Source organism: Littorina saxatilis, linkage group LG12 (genome assembly GCF_037325665.1).
Source record: "Littorina saxatilis isolate snail1 linkage group LG12, US_GU_Lsax_2.0, whole genome shotgun sequence".
In the NCBI taxonomy this organism is placed as follows: domain Eukaryota; kingdom Metazoa; phylum Mollusca; class Gastropoda; order Littorinimorpha; family Littorinidae; genus Littorina; species Littorina saxatilis.
The window spans coordinates 48,828,078-48,845,959 of record NC_090256.1 but is presented as its reverse complement, the minus strand read 5'-3'; the positions used below and the strand labels follow the sequence as shown (position 1 = coordinate 48,845,959).

Here is a 17,882-nt window from a genome sequence, read left to right as displayed (position 1 = left end):
TTTTTTTCTCTGAGAGGTACATTGGATGGCCAGGGGGGGGGGGGGGTCCGGAACCCCAGGAACCCCCCCCCCCCCCCCCAGATCCGGCCCTGTTGTGGAAGGGGTGCAGTGATTAGACGGAAGTAGGTAATCGATGCCTCGTTGTGGCTGTCCGCAGGATGTGACGATGCTATCCGGTCTAGGTGGGCGAAAGTTTGTAATCGCCCAGTACACGTGATGTGTTTTCTGGCCTTGCGACGTTTTCTTTCCAAGATGGTAACACACGTAGCGCTTTTGTTTCCACATTTTAGCTTGTGGTGTTATTAAAGATATAGTCTCCGCCAGTAAAAGGCCTTCAGATCGCCCTAAAAGCTTTACCATAAGATTCTGCGTGACGAATAATGTTACCACACAGAAGGACAAACTTAACTTTGCAGAATTAAAAGTTTGGGAAGTTGAATCAATGGTCGTAATATCAAAGGAAAATGCACTCTTGTGATGTGTTCCGTGGGTGATGTCCCTTGATTCGAGACAACATGGCGACTATCAGGGAACGTTTTGACGAATTGGAGACTGACCAGGTAAGTGTCGGATTTGTAGACCACAGGAAATGTTGTTTATAATCAAATAGGGCTTTCAATACAACAGTCAGTATTAGTGTAAAGGTTGATCCCAGCAGGACTGCAAAGAAATCTGTAAGGCGAGTCATTTCGAACCATTTGGTTGGTATGATGAGATGGATACCAGTAACTGAGTAAGTTCGTCAAACGGTAGATTCGTCACCGGTCCCCGGTAACTTCGCCACAGTAACTTCGCCACAGTAGTCCGAGCGCGGCTGTTATGTAATGGTAATACAACCTTGCACCTCCCCCCCCCTTTCTCTCTCTCCCTCTCCCCCCTCTCTCTCTCTCTCCTCCTCCCCCTCTCTCTATCATGTGATGTTGTGCGTATTTATTTTGTATCTTTTTTCTTTGAGTAGGTGAAGTACACAATATAAAATGGCATTTTCATTCTCTCTCTCTCTCTCTCTCTCTCTCTCTCTCTCTCTCTCTCTCTCTTAAAAATGTGAATCTCTCTCTCTCTCTCTCTTAAAAATGTGAATCTTGAATCTCTCCCACAAATCAAACATCTGAAAGCATAAGCTCTAAGCATAAACACCCGCCCACCCTGCCGGTAACTTCGTCACCCGTGACGAATCTACCGTGTGACGAACTTACTGGTAGCCGATGAGATCACTTGTTTTCAGCTACTAGAGGCAGTAGAACGAGGACGTCAGCCGGCTTTGCATATGAGACAATGCCAAAAGGTGACGTTTTCATGTCAGTATGTCCCAAATGACATCACCAGTACATTTTTCATTCTATCTAATCTGTTTTCGTTCTATTTTTTCTAATAACATGCGTTAACAATTGATTGCCAACTGGAATGGAAGAGCACAAAAAGTGTAACTTGATATGTTATGTAGTTTCTTTAGAGGGAAAAACATCTTCCACTTTCATGTCAGTGTGTCCCATGCAACATACATTTGCCAAACAGCTATGTGCAAGTAGATTATTTGTTAGTGGTATAGAAAATACTGATCAACAATTAAAGTCAGTTTTCACATTCATTTTCTACCTATTTCTTATTTGTTTATTCTGTTGGCAATGGTGAAATGTCAGCAATCGTGTGTCATTCGGGACAGTAGACATGACACCTGACCTTTTGTCACTGTCTCATATGGTTTATCCCACACAAACTTAATACTGACTTTTCCCCTCCCCTCCAAAGTGCTGCTGATCGAACTTTGGATCATTGTAACGCTTGAAATTCGTGGAGAAACATCCAATCTGAAGTTAATTTTGGCTGACGTCTTTCCGATACGGCGATAGCTCAATCAGTGAATGTGTGCAGATCATGGATTGGAAAATCAAGGACTTGCCTTCTGAAATAATTATAAGACTCTGCATTTGCACTGTTACTCTTTTGATAATATATATATAGATGCATGTTTTTTTTAGCTACAATTCATACCACTGGAATAAACACAACAGTAAACTAAAAGTAAAAGTGTGCTTTGCTTGCAAAAGTGAGTAGAACAGAAAATACTAATTATCACACCCATTTTAAAAGCAAAAATTCTACTCGCACTAGTAAAGCTTATGAGAGCTGAATTTTATTTGTTCAATGGGCAGTCGATAGAGAATGAATCATGCTCTTCAAAGTCAAGTGAGCTTTTCTTGATGATAATAGGTTTGATACAGATACTGTAAATTGAGTAAGGATGAAGTATGAGAACTGTAAACTCTTCTCGTTCCGTCTAGGCTATGGAAATTTCGCTTCCAGCAGAACATGCTGTCCTTACTAGTGCTAGAGGGCGGCAGGAGAGGAAGAGGTGCGGACAGAAAGTGATCTGCTGAGGAACCAATTTGAAGGTAAATCAGGATTAGTTTTAGTCCTTTTCCTAGTACTTTCCATGCACGGGTTCACACACGCATACGTGTATACACAGAATCATGAATGACAATAGCACTTGCACAAATAGTTATATAAGAAATAATAGGGTGAACTTTGATGACAATAACAGAAGATATTATTTTCTTGGGTGAAGAGTATAATGGGGATTTCACAGTTATAATTATGGCAAGGATAGAAGTGTGCTGTGCATCTGTCTGTCAAAAGGGCCCACCAACATTTTGTTTCCTCTGAAGAGCAATATACCACAGTTGTGTGATATATAATTTTACATGCAAGAATGCCTTTTGTAAAAAATAATTCTGATAACATGGTGAGACACACAGAAATGCAATAAACACCCTTGTGACATCATTGTTTATTTTGCTGTCATTAAAATGATCCATTCATTGTTATTATACATTCATCAGAATACTTTCCTATAATTTACATGGAATGTATCCTGTGAGGAAATACACAAGTACAGGTTGTAACAAAACTCTCTCCTCTGAATTGTTTAAGGTTTCAAGGGAAAATGTGCTAGATGTAATATGAGAACATTAGATGAGGTAAAATTTACAAACAATAAAAAAAAAGCAAGTGTGAAAAATGACACGTTGTCAATATAAAAAAATGAATGTGCTTTACAAAACTGTACTTTCTTTTCTTTTGAAATAGTCACTTTAAAATTTAAAAAACACACCATTGTTCATAAGAAATACTTTGCAAGTTTTGCTCATCGTTCAGGTTAGTGGTGTGTTATGACTCGTTTATGCCTAGTTCAAGCAGGCATAGTTGTAAAAATGGGTATTGACTGATTTAAAAGTGAAATAACAATCTTTCCACTTCCAGAAACTTATCCAGGAACCAGGCCAGGAGAAACTCCAAGCCCTAGCCTCTAAATGGTGAAGCTGAATGCTGGCCTTATGACAGTAAGTACCTAATCCTTGTGTGAGATTTGCTCTAAATCCTCTGCAAGTGCAAGCAGACAGTTGCCACAATAAAAATATTTTTAAAAAAAACCTCTGAAATAATTCTGTCTGAGAATAGGGTTAAAATAACAGTTTATAAACATAAATCAGAGAAAGTAACCTTACAAATAAGGGGGCATAAAAAAGAGGGTTTCTGTACAGTACATGGGTACACTGGGCACGAGCTATGAACAGGAAAGGTGTACCAGAATTCAAATGTCTTGGAGAAATGTGTACAAATGAGGCAAAACTCGCCTCTGACAAAATGGATATGATGCAAAACAACATGTTTAAATAATCAAGTATTAGAAGATTATTTCAAGGAGAGGGTGACATATATATGTGTCTCAAGAGACAATCATGTGCAATTCATTCCAAGAAGCTAAAGATATGTTACAGGTGCCTCTACACAAATATTCACAATGTCCCAGGACAGTCTTGTTTTACTAACCAGTGTCATCACTCATGTACATTTCTTCTTCTGTGTTCGATATAATCTATATTAAATTGCTTTCTGTTTTATATACCTGCCTCAACTCTGTTCTATCATACTGGAAAGCCTGTACCGTCACAGGTGTATATCCCCCCCTCCCTCCCCACACACACACACCAAGACATGCTCTATTACATAAATTACAATTTCTTCTTTCTCATTATTTTCTCCAATTTTCTTATTTTCTCCAATTTTCTTAAATTTGGTGCATATCTTTTTTAACAATTTTAATGTTTAAATCTGAATCAAGTTTTGTCACTGAAAGATGATTTTCTGTTTACACTCCAGGATTTCGATGCACTGGTGGTTGGTGCTGGATGAGAGTTTCCTTTCACTTGCTTGGGCCCAGAGAAGCGACGCCCTCGTCCTGGAAGAAGCAGAAGAGGGAGACATCAATAAAACACAACACTATGCTGCTTACAGACAATTTATTTTGTGCAAATATGGTTATTTGGGAGAACGAGTCCAAATAGCCAGATACAGTTAATGTGTGTAGGCCATAAGGAAAAAATGTACCGATCCAGCAGGCCAGTACACAGGCTATATATGCTGGTCGCCTGTGCTAAGTACAGAGTTGTGTCAAAAGTCATGCATGTTGAAAAGGTGAATTTAGAGCGTAGGTTTAGATCACCCCAAAGAAAAATCACATAAACCAGTCTGGGTGGCCGGGTGGTAACGCACTTGCGCTCGAAAGCGAGAGGTTGCGAGTTCGACCCTGGGTCAGGGCGTTAGCAATTTTCTCCCCCCTTTCCTAACCTAGGCAGGGATGTCGTTAGGCGTCAGGCATAGACCGATTGAAAGGCTCAAATGTCCGATTCACATAGCAGCATGGCGGTCTGATGTCCTATCGTTTTGAACTGAGCGCTGTCATTCTCCGATAAGAACACCATTCCTTCAGACAGCGTGATATTCGATATTTTCCATTCAAGATACACATTGTCCAAAATTGACCGAGCACTCTCGCCTACAGGTGCACTGAGAAAAGTCGCTCTGGATTGGTCTATGCAACGGGCTCACAACGAGGCAAATCTCTTCACGATGGCGACGAAGAAAGCACGATTGCTGCGAGATATGAAAAAAGTTGTACTTCTTAAACTAGTAGACGATTCGGTCAGTGAAATCGTCAGAGAGAATGTAGTTATGATGGGAAATTTAGCTGGGGTAGTCCCTGAACCTTGAAAAGCGGTGGATCCCTCGGGTCACGTCGAAAACCACGCCGAGAAGATCAAAACACGCTACACGGCATCGCAGTGTAAACACCGCCGCCATCTTGGATAACGCGGCGGGCGGTGGGCGAGCATATACCAAAGCCGCTCGCCGAGTGCTTCGCGAGCGCTTTCCTGCACTGCCCTAAGAAACGGCTTTTTGTCATTCGCACTGCGAGCGACCCGTGGCGAACCGCTCTGGGCAACTCGTCTCTGAAGTCGTGTAGTGCTGATCTTGCGTTTTTGGGAATTCCAAACCGTTTGCGATATGAGCCGTTTGGGTACAACCGTCTGCAGCACACTAAAGTTTAGGAGTACGGGAGACTACTCCAACTGACTATAAGTCTTGCGTCTGCTTTTGGTTTCAGTTTAAGAAATTTTGACGAAGCGCATTGAATTATGCCACCGAATTAAAACTAATAGGCCTGCCAAAGATCAACAAAAGCTGAAGACCTTTGGCTTTTCAACGGCATCCTGTGCAACGTTTCGGTCAAAAACAGGTGAAAACGCGACGAGCGTCACAAGAATGACAGTGCCAATGACAGTGTCGCATTGGAAACTGACACAGCCACGGAAAGAGACGTTTTGTATTTTGGGACTGCTGCCGGAAGGAGACCGTAATATATGGTTTCATCACTGTCAACTGGTTACAGAAAAAATCGTCTGCTCCAGTGAGCGGCGAAACCAAACGGTTGATTATCACGTGACACTTTTGTCATATTTAGAGTTGTTTGCACAGTAAATACAGCCGCGAAAAATAGCTCGCTTGAAACTGTCTTACATATCAATTCCTTTGTAATTTATAAATTACAAAAAAAAACATGAAAAATCATTATCGACGATCTCGAATCTGCTTATTGTTCACAGAACCCACTGTATATTTACCACTGGGTTACATTTTCATTCCTATTTGCTGATGTGTAAAACTTTTTTTTGTACTGTGCACACTATTTACTCGAGTCAGTAGTTGCGGGTAAAATCTGATCCCTGTTTTGAATTTTGTGGAATCATTTTGCGACATATCGATAAAGTCACGAGACAAAGAACATCAACAAAGACCATATGGGCAATCATGTACATTTTTGCGGGGTGTAACGGAGATCGACTTTGTCTTTATAAGAATAGGAATCACATCATCTTAAACTCTACACATGGTGACAACTGCAACGCGTGTGTCATACAGCATGACAAATAAACAAGTCGCGTAAGGCGAAAATACAATATTTAGTCAAGTAGCTGCCATTTTTCAGCAAGACCGTATACTCGTAGCATCGTCAGTCCACCGCTCATGGCAAAGGCAGTGAAATTGACAAGAAGAGCGGGGTAGCAGTTGCGCTAAGAAGGATAGCACGCTTTTCTGTACCTCTCTTTGTTTTAACTTTCTGAGCGTGTTTTTAATCCAAACATATCATATCTATATGTTTTTGGAATCAGGAACCGACAAGGAATAAGATGAAAGTGTTTTTAAATTGATTTGGACAATTTAATTTTGATAATAATTTTTATATATTTAATTTTCAGAGCTTGTTTTTAATCCGAATATAACATATTTATATGTTTTTGGAATCAGCAAATGATGGAGAATAAGATAAACGTAAATTTGGATCGTTTTATAAATTTTTATTTTTTTTTACAATTTTCCGATTTTTAATGACCAAAGTCATTAATTAATTTTTAAGCCACCAAGCTGAAATGCAATACCGAAGCCCGGGCTTCGTCGAAGATTACTTGACCAAAATTTCAACCAATTTGGTTGAAAAATGAGGGCGTGACAGTGCCGCCTCAACTTTCACGAAAAGCCGGATATGACGTCATCAAAGACATTTATCAAAAAAAATGAAAAAAACATTGGGGGATTTCATACCCAGGAACTCTCATGTCAAATTTCATAAAGATCGGTCCAGTAGTTTAGTCTGAATCGCTCTACACACACACACAGACAGACACACACACACACACACACACATACACCACGACCCTCGTCTCGATTCCCCCCTCTACGTTAAAATATTTAGTCAAAACTTGACTAAATATAAAAAGAGCCCCTGCAGTGAATATTCCATGCTTAGTCCTATTTATCAGTTTTGGTGGCGCTGATTCGGCAAATGAAATGTTTTAATTATGTTGTGCTGGCTTGCAGCCCAAGAGAGATATTAAACAAAAGCAAATGTATTTCTTCAGGCCTAACCATCATAATGCCATTATATGCATGGTGATCTGTAAACTTTTGTTCTCTGTGCACAATGCATGTGTAAACATTTTGTTGTTCGCAGAACGCAGAATCAATTTCACATTTTAACCCTGAGGCTGGTTGTCGCGACATATGTCGCGCTACTTTAGGTATACTGTCACCTGGTTGTCACGACACATGTCGCGCTACTGGCTGAGTCTGTTTGGTCGGTTCCGATTACCTCCCATGTAGGCGAAAACCTATAATATTATGACCGTTTTTTGTTATTTTTCTCTCTGTTAATTCACCAGTGGCTATGTAACATGTGTTACAGAATTGCACCAGTGTAAGAGTTAACATTTTATTTTTCACTCACATGTTTGCTGAAGTGTACAAATTTTGTTCCATTTAGTGCTGTTTTTTTCCCGTCTCAAGACATATATGGTGATGTGTTCAACTATTGTTCTCTGGGCACATTTTTTTGCACATTTATGTCCCTCACTTATGTCAATGTAGCCGCTAATTTGTTTAAGTCCAGTCAATCGTACAAACGTTTCATTGTGGGTGACTCGAGCTGTCGAGGTACTGCGACGAGATATCTTTCCCAATTATATGATTGGTGTTATATATTCTTTTACACATTTTAACTAGCATTCATCATCTTGGTTGAACTTGAAGCGTGACAAAATGATTTTGTCACATTGATTGAATTTTCAGACTGTCCACATTGACTGAAATCTAAGAAAAGGGCACAATTTAACGCTGTTTTATTCTTTCCCAATTATATGATTTGTTATTGTTCACAGAACCCACTGTATATTTACCACTGGGTTACTTTTTCATTCCTATTTGCTAATGTGTCAAACTTTTTTTTGTACTGTGCACACTATTTGCTCATTTAATGCTGTGTTTATGTGTTTGTTTCACTCCAGTCCCATGTGTCATATTTTCTGAGATTTCGGTCAATGTAGCCACTTTTTTTTGTTTGGCCGCATTTAGCCTTTCCTTCGTAACTGTCTGTCTTCACCAAGCTGTAGATTCTTGCATTACTAATGGCGAGCAGCTATGCAAGAAAACAAAGAAAGTGTATTGAAGCGCCGAGCCGGGTAAAAAGAAAATATCACTACATTGACCGAAATTTCAGAAAGCGTCGCATGTTTGCTGCTGTGTAAATGGTTTGCAGTTCATTGCACATTGAACGCTCCTTTTCTTAGGTTTGATGTTTTATCACATTTTGTTGTTCTGTGTGTGCTAGCGCTTTTTGGGGGTAACTTTGTCGCAATTACTTCTAAATTTAATATGTTACTGTTGTCACTGCACAAGTCATGGCCAATCCACCACTGTGCCCTTTTTTTTTATCTCTTCCAATAAATGTATGGCATTTTGTTCTGTAGGCGCTTGCCATTGCACATTGAACACGTTTTTGTTGTTGCTTATTCATAATTAACTCTGTAATTAATGAAGAAGAAAAAATCCCGTGCGGAGCACGGGTATTACTAGTAAATTATAATACATTACATAAAGCTCTAAATATGTAAAAATATCGGTTTCCTTGCCAGACAAGGAAACTCAAGGCATCCTGTCAGGGAGAGAATGAGCTGAACTCATTTTGACCTGAGTTCAGGATGATGGTAGAGAGCATAGCAAATTTGAACAAACAGTCCCTGCTTTTGAATTTTTGAAGAAGCACAGGAAAAATGTTTTTTCTTTGTATTTATCTAGACTTTCTACATTTAGAGTTTTTATTCAATCTATCCCGCAACTCACATTTTTTTAACAGTTTCCACAATTTGACTGAACTGATGTTTATTTTAACTTTAATTTGAACTATCATTTATTCGAGTCTAAAAAGTCTGAAAGAGTTACAATGTGTCCTTTTTGCTGATCAAAAACTGTTATTATATGTACCTGAAATTTCAGTAGTTGGGGATGTTTCTCAGGAAGTATTTGCTCATCTTGTAGAGCCTTCAAAGCAGGTCTCCATGACTGCATACCCTAGGTCCCTGGTCATACGACAGCAGCCAAGAGTGCTCATTGACAACATGGTGCAGCTGTGGAAGTAATACAACAATGGCTCTGGGTTATTGAGATCTCTCAAACAGTGAAATTTAGAATCCAGACACTAGTTTCATGTTTTTCCCCCTTAAACTGTTCAGAGAGAATGTGTGGCTGTGGTCTTGAGATTTACATCAAATAAAATTGAACAATGCTCTTGTCAATTGAGTATATTTGTGTGCATTTGTTGTTTCATTTATTAGGCCAAAAAAAAAAAATTGTCTGTTTAGGGTAACCCGACCGACCCTATCGATTTGGCGCCGACCCAAAAACTTTTTTTTGATTTCAAAAAAAAAAAAAAAAAAAAAGAGGTAAAAATGCTAAAAAGAGACATTTGGCGTTTCTTTCTCTCCCTTTCTCTCTGTTTTATTTATACGTTAGTTTTGAAACATGTATTCATCAAATATAAGAAGTGAATGTTCAGCCAACATAGCATTTACACACAAAAAAACAAAAAAACAAAAAACAAAACAAAAAAATTTACCTACCTACCGACCCTACTTTTTTTGGTCATGTTACCCTAAACAGACAATTTTTTTTTTTTGGCCTTAATAATAATAATTGTCTTGTCCTCTAACTGTAACCATTTGTTTCTCCGCAAAAACGCAATAATAAAGAAAGAGACAAGTTATTTTCAAACCAATGGCAGCTTATGCAATCCCGGCCGATTTGCTTATACAAATAAATATTATTTACACATGATCTTGATAGAAAACTAAACAAATTAAAAATATGACCACTCACCTGCACTCATTCTACGGCATGTATTTCTTTGAAACTAATTACATAGTCTAAATAACAAATGAAAACACAGGCACACACACACACACACACTCTGACACACACACACACAATAAAACATCATTCACTCTTCCATTTCATTTGGTTCAGAGACAGCAATGTGCAAATTATAGATTTATTGACTTACACCGACTCCTCTACAGATGAAATTAAGAAACATCTGACTCCTGCATCACTGGTTGTCGTCCGCCAGTTGCCTTGATAGATGTAGAAGATTGCTGTTCTTGTGTCTTCGCATAGTAACTGGTAAATGAAAAAAAAGGTATGTGTGAGTTTTTGAATATATGCATCTGTGCACATACACATTACATAACATATCATACGCTATGTAAAGATGTAATTTTCTCCACATGATTTACACAAAGAAACCATGAAGAGCGTATGACTACATTTTAGGCCCCCTGCTATTTTATTTAATAATAGTTGGGAGGTACAGAACTCCTTCAGTCAAAGCATGGAGCGCCTCCTGCCAACTTCTCAAAAGATTGTAACACCTTCCTGGCTGAATAATTTGACAAATGTATACAAGTATTGAAGTAGGGAGTAATATATTCCTTTTTATATGCAGCTTACCTCACTGGAAGAATATTGAAAAATAAGTACAGGAATGTGATCTATGAGTATGAAATCTGAGAAAATCAGTTCATGAACAGGAGGGAGTCTTTAAATGGGAGTAAATTAACGAGGTTATGAAAACAAATTCTGAGTAAACAATGTCTTAAAATGGAAGGTCAAAGGAGTCTGAAAGTGGGGGGTCTTATAAAAGTGGGATCCACTGTATAAACACAAATGAATGATAAATATACAAAGGAACAATCACACCAACACGTACACACCCATCCCCTAAAAATAAAGCTTATTGTTGCGTACATTCTCCTGTTACTTCTCGAAGTTCTCCTCTTGTTATTTTTTGTTCTCATTTTCTAAAAGAGAACATGATGAATGTATTGAAAATCTGTCTGCATCCTCATGACTGTTCCCGTTTCACTTATGCCTCTTGGCTGCACACCGTCACATAATCAGCTGTTCCGAGCACAAATCCTGCTCGGCAATGTTTACAAATGATGTCTACGTCATAGTTTATAAATAGCAACAGAAACAATGGTGGCGCTAGACAGTCTCATACACCCGTGTACACAAAGCACAGCCATGTGCAAGTGATGTTAGACTCGCCTGGCGATAGGTTCTTGGCGTTACCCACCCCCCCCCCTTACCCACCCCCCCCCCCCCCCCCCCTCCTAACAGTATAGCGCGGACCCTAGCGTGTCACTAGCAAAGCGGGCCTTACTCTCTGTATAGTGCGTTCACTGAGAATGCATCACTTTGTGTTCCGAAAACATAACAACTAGAATCAGCCGCCACAGCCAAAAAAAATACGTATGCATGCGCTCGCTTGATCAAGCATTCATTACATCGATACAGTACTTTGGTGCTTCGACAAGCAAGATGGAGGATGATGAGTTTGATTTGAAACTTTCGTTTGAGTTGTTTCTTGACAACAAATCGTACGTGGAATCTGAACGATTTACTGAGGAAGATCTTCGCAATGAACTGTGTATCGCGGTGAAGAAAATGACAGTTCTGAGTGACGGAATTTACGAAAGTGCACATGGATACATCATACAAACAGTGGCTGGTCCATTTTCGTGAAATGGCAGGACCAGCAAGCATTACTGATTAAAAATGTAATGAGGCTTCGGCCAGGAAAAAGTATAGATCTACACAACAAGAACTTGGATTGTCGTACTTACAAATCTAGCAGGATTTCTGCGAGCGCTTCAGTCATCGGCGGATTCTGCCCCAACGGTTACACTTGTAAACACTTTTACAACCTCCTGTATCCATCGTTCCCATTGATATCCTATGAATATGGTTCGCTTGTTGCGTTCTGCTGTAGTGTGTCGTCTGCGTCGCTTCCGTTCAGGTTCTGTCATTGGTTTCCTTTTCATTCTGGACTCAATTTCGTTGAGAAATGAACTAGCTCTTTGCGATACGTCCGGTTCGTCCGCCATTTTTTGCCAGTTGTCATGACAGCAGGCGAAAACCAGTCTTGACGGCCAATTTTAATCTTCAAATGGTGGAGAGCTCGGTCGCGACCAAATGCCAATTTACTCATTTTGATTTAATTATTTAGCATACTTCTGGTGCTTTATTGAGCAAACCGAGCCAGGTGCGTCTTAATTAAGGTACACTTGATTCCTCAAACTCTTCAAATCGGCCCGATTCGGCAAAAAACTCTCCAAGATGGCGGCGTGGAGACTCTATCTTTAATGTTGTTCTTCTTTTTCTCTTGGAAGTAACTGACAGACGAAGAATACGAAATGCTTTAGGGGATGAGGTCGAAGGGGTAGGAAGGGGCGGTGGGGCTTGGTTTGGTTTTAGGGTGGGTAGGGAGAGAAGAAAATTCGGTGGGGGAGGGGGAGGCTGGTGGTTGTCCCTACTGTTTGAAATAAGTGTTTTGTTTGACAGACGGCGAAGAGTACGAAATGCTTTAGGGGATGAGGTCGAAGGGTGAGTAGGGGCGGTGGGGGTGGTTAGGTGTTGGGGTGTGTAGGGAGGGGAGAAGATTCGGTGGGAGAGGGGGAGGCTGGTGGTTGTTCATACTGTTTGAAATAAGTGTTTTCTGTACAAAGAAAACGAAAAAAGACAGACGTTAGAGGTTTTATTTTGAAAGATTCAATGCATCCTTAGTGGAGGAGGTGGGAAGGGTGGTGGTGGCTGTCCCCTCATTTTGAATTGTGTTCAATTCTTTAAAATACCAAAAATAACTTGGCAATACTAAGTGATTTTCATCCCACATTTGAATCGTGTCGCTTACTTTCAAAACAGGTAGAACACGTGATTGCCAGTGGCGTGTTCTTAAAACACAACATAAGAGTGGGGCAAGTTACTGTGCCAATGCGTGTGTATACGAATGTGTGTGTGTGTGTGTGTGTGTGTGTGTGTGTGTGTGTGTGTGTGTGTGTGTGTGTGTGTGTGTGTGTGTGTGTGTGTGTGTGTGTGTGTGAGTGTGTGTATGTGTGTGTGTTTGTGTGTGTGTTTGTGCGTGTGTGTGTGTGTGTGTGTGTGTGTGTGTGTGTGTGTGTTCATGTGTGTGCGTGAATGCGCGTGTATGTTTGTCTGTCTGCCTGGCCGTATCTCATTCGACCACATCTCGTCTCATTTCATCTAATTAAAACGTTTCTTTTGTTCTTGATCTAGTTGTGTTTGTGTTTCATGTTACTAAAGGTCACGACAACAGCAAGAAGGACAGAAAGCTAGGGAATTGCAGACAGCCTGTTATTTTCTTGTCTCTTCTATTACACATTTGTCTTCTCGTACCACACCTGATTCAATATTGTTCTTATAAAGACATTTTGTTTTCTTGTTTTTCTCGATGTGCTTGTTATTTATTTTTTGCAAAGGTCACAACGAGACGCCGGACAGAAAGACGGGAAATTGCGGATTGTGTAGATCCTGTAATGTTTTGACCGTCTCATGGATGATTTACAATGAATACTTCCCTTCCCTCGTACTTCTTGCCTTTACATGTGTCGCTTCTCTGATTTTACATTTAGTCAAGTTTTGACTAAATGTTTTAACGTAGAGAGGGAATCGAGACGAGGGTGTATGTGTGTGTGTGTGTGTGTGTGTGTGTGTGTGTGTGTGTGTGTGTGTGTCTGTCTGTCTGTCTGTCTGTCTGTCTGTCTGTGCGTGTGTGTGTGTAGAGCGATTCAGACCAAACTACTGGACCGATCTTTATGAAATTTGACATGAGAGTTCCTGGGAATGATATCCCCAGCAGACGACGGACTAGAATAGAACATGCACATAACACAGAAGGTCTGCACAGCACACTCACACACAGCAATACAGCACACCGTTTTGTACCTCCTTCTGCCCTGCCAAAGTCGGGGTATCCTTTTTAATCCATCGAATCTCACAACAATCAATATCCACAGCCATGTGTGTCTTCTGCCTCCGAACACACACGCTACAGAGCTCGACTCAATGTGCGCAGTTTCGTATAAAAATTATCTTCCAATTTCCCCACTGTGTTTTATAAAATAATCATATTATGAAAGCACATACATTATTATCTTAGTTTTTATGTATTCATTGTTAGCAAACATCGGCATTATTCATGTTTTATTTTTAACGCAATTATTGTTATTTATAGATCACAGGCACTTGATGTAAAGTAGGTCACACACGTGTAAATGTTGTGCCCAGTTTTTATATTTAGTCAAGTTTTGACTAAATATTTTAACATCGAGGGGGAATCGAAACGAGGGTCATGGTGTATGTGCGTGTGTGCGTGTGTGCGTGTGTGTGTGTGTCTGTGTGTGTGTGTAGAGCGATTCAGACTAAACTACTGGACCGATCTTTATGAAATTTGACATGAGAGTTCCTGGGTATGAAATCTCCATACGTTTTTTTTCATTTTTTTGATAAATGTCTTTGATGACGTCATATCCGGCTTTTCGTGAAAGTTGAGGCAGCACTGTCACGCCCTCATTTTTCAATCAAATTGGTTGAAATTTTGGTCAAGTAATCTTCGACGAAGCCCGGACTTCGGTATTGCATTTCAGCTTGGTGGCTTAAAAATTAATTAATAACTTTGGTCATTAAAAATCTAAAAATTGTAAAAAAAAAATAAAAATTTATAAAACGATCCACATTTACGTTTATCTTATTCTCCATCATTTGCTGATTCCAAAAACATATAAATATGTTATATTTGGATTAAAAACAAGCTCTGAAAATTAAATATATAAAAATTATTATCAAAATTAAATTGTCCAAATCAATTTAAAAACACTTTCATCTTATTCCTTGTCGGTTCCTGATTCCAAAAACATATAGATATGATATGTTTGGATTAAAAACACGCTCAGAAAGTTAAAACAAAGATCGGTACAGAAAAGCGTGCTATCCTTCTTAGCGCAACTACTACCCCGCTCTTCTTGTCAATTTCACTGCCTTTGCCATGAGCGGTGGACTGACGATGCTACGAGTATACGGTCTTGCTGAAAAATGGCTTTGCGTTCAGTTTCATTCTGTGAGTTCGACAGCTACTTGACTAAATATTGTATTTTCGCCTTACGCGACTTGTTTTTGCTTGCTTTGGTTGTGTGTTTATTTTTATAATTTTTTTTTTAATTGTTTTCGTGGTGTTTTCCGCTTTTCTTTTCGTAATTTGTGTATAGATATACAATTCAATTATGTATTTATTTATTTCTTGATGTGTGTGCTTTTCACTGTCGGTGAATTATTTATAGTTACAAGACCGACAGATTGAGTTAATGTTTTCATATCGCGTTACGCGACTTGTTCCTGTTTTGTTCATTGACATTATTAGTGCTGATTTTTATATTTAGTCAAGTTTTGACTAAATATTTTAACATCGAGGGGGAATCGAAACGAGGGTCGTGGTGTATGTGTGTGTGTGTGTGTGTGTGTGTCTGTGTGTGTGTGTGTGCGTGCGTGCGTGCGTGCGTGTAGAGCGATTCAGACCAAACTACTGGGCCGATCTTTATGAAATTTTACATGAGAGTTCCTGGGATTGATATCCCCGAACGTTTTTCTCCTTTTTTCGATAAATGTCTTTGATGACGTCATATCGGGCTTTTCGTGAAAGTTGAGGCGGCACTGTCACGCTCTCATTTTTCAACCAAATTGGTTGCAATTTTGGTCAAGTAGTCTTCGAGGAAGCCCGGACTTCGGTACTGCATTTCAGCGTGATGGCTTAAAAATTAATTAATGACTTTGGTCATTAAAAATCTGAAAATTGTAAAAAAAAATAAAAAAATATAAAACGATCTAAATTTACGTTTATCTTATTCTGCATTATTTTCTGATTCCAAAAACATATAAATATGTTATATTTGAATTAAAAACAAGCTCTGAAAATTAAAAATATAAAAATTATTATCAAAATAAAATTTTCCAAATCAATTTAAAAACACTTTCATCTTATTCCTTGTCGGTTCCTGATTCCAAAAACATATAGATATGATATGTTTGGATTAAAAACACGCTCAGAAAGTTAAAACGAAGAGAGGTATAGAAAAGCGTGCTATCCTTCTCAGCGCAACTACTAAACCGCTCTTCTTGTCAATTTCACTGCCTGAACGGTGGACTGACGATGCTATGAGCATACGGTCTTGCTGAAAAATTGCATTGCGTTCAGTTTCATTCTGTGAGTTCGACAGCTACTTGACTAAATATTGTATTTTCGCCTTACGCGACTTGTTGTTTCTGTCTCTGTTATTATTTTAGTTAGCAGGTCTATACTACTTATTTGCATGTGTGATATATCTGTAGGCCTAGGCCTATACTAGTGATTACTGTGTGTGATACATGAAATGTGATATGAATGCTGTTTTTATATGTTATACTCTTACTTTCTGCCTATGTCTTAATCCCAAGCGCAAGACAAATTCTTCTATGTGAAAATTGAAGCCAATAAAATTTGAGTTGAGTTGAGTTGAGTTGAGTTTTTCTTTTTTTCGATAAATACCTTTGATGACGTCATATCCGGCTTTTTGTAAAAGTTGAGGCGGCACTGTCACACCCTCATTTTTCAATCAAATTGATAGAAATTTTGGCCAAGCAATCTTCGACAAAGGCCGGACTTCAGTATTGCATTTCAGCTTGGTGGCTTAAAAATGAATTAATGACTTTGGTCATTAAAAATCTGAAAATTGTAAAAAAAATAATTTGTTTTTAAAACGATCCAAATTTACGTTCATCTTATTCTTCATCATTTTCTGATTCCAAAAACATATAAATATGTTATATTCGGATTAAAACCAAGCTCTGAAAATTAAAAATATGAAAATTATTATGAAAAAAAAAATTCCGAAATCGATTTAAAAACAATTTCATCTTATTCCTTGTGGATTCCTGATTCCAAAAACATATACATGTGATATGTTTGGATTAAAAACACGCTCACAAAGTTAAAAAGAATAGAGATAAAGAAAAGCGTGATATCCTTCTCAGCGCAACTACTACCCCGCTCTTCTTGTCAATTTCACTGCCTTTGCATCGAGTGGTGGACTGACGATGCTACGAGTATACGCTCTTGCTGTAAAAATGCAGTGAGTTCAGTTTCATTCTGTTAGTTCGACAGCTTGACTAAATGTTGTAATTTCGCCTTACGCGACTTGTTAGTACATGCCCTTATGTACCGAAGTCGTGTGTGTTCTTTCCAAAACCCGCTGCAGACATCGCAAAATATTGTCGTTGTGCTAACCTGTGATGGCCTCTGACTCGGCCAAGGTAATGCAACCTCAATACAAAGATGGCAAAAGCATTACCATATGTCAAGAATGTACAAGCTCAGCACGAGGAAAACCAACTACTAATACATGTGAAATACGCATGCGGGATCCAAAAACAATTACCAAAACTAGTACGCTTTTATATTGTTTGCATACAGGTAATGGCTGTGAGGCAGTAATCCAGGGTTATAAGTCCAAAAACGTACCTGTAGTGTATCAATAGAGTTACTGCCCTTGAACCGGGGGTTGCTCTCCCTTGTATCACGGCCATGTAAGAAGTACGACATAAATCGGCTGTTCATTGAAACCGTCTTCGAAGTGTTTGTCACTTTATGTGCCTAGAGCATGGACGTAGTTGCATCAGACAACACTATTCTACAATTGGCGACGAGGGTAAAGAGTGTGAACAAGGTGAGAAGCGGCATTTTTCTGTCAAGAACTTTCGTGTGAATCAGAAATAATTTTCCAGACTGCGTGACGTCATCACCACGTGCGCGAAAAAAAAAG

The 17,882-nt window shown here is 39.1% G+C and overlaps 2 long non-coding RNA genes across 3 annotated transcripts; one reads left to right on the top strand and one right to left on the bottom strand.

Moving 5' to 3' along the window:
* The first annotated feature begins 302 nt into the window (after positions 1-302).
* Positions 303-9,470, top strand: LOC138982122 (uncharacterized). 2 transcript variants are annotated; one of them, XR_011460787.1, is made up of 5 exons: positions 303-560; positions 2,283-2,393; positions 3,265-3,344; positions 4,165-4,846; positions 7,847-9,470. It is a non-coding gene; the product is annotated as an uncharacterized lncRNA (long non-coding RNA). The 2 variants fall into 2 exon arrangements; XR_011460786.1 differs by lacking the exon at positions 7,847-9,470 and having other exon boundaries at positions 304-560; positions 4,165-6,478.
* A 738-nt stretch (positions 9,471-10,208) lies between these two features.
* Positions 10,209-12,382, bottom strand: LOC138982121 (uncharacterized). The gene is made up of 2 exons (XR_011460785.1): positions 11,859-12,382; positions 10,209-10,350 (listed from the first exon to the last, which is right to left on the bottom strand). It is a non-coding gene; the product is annotated as an uncharacterized lncRNA (long non-coding RNA).
* Between the last annotated feature and the right edge of the window lie 5,500 nt (positions 12,383-17,882).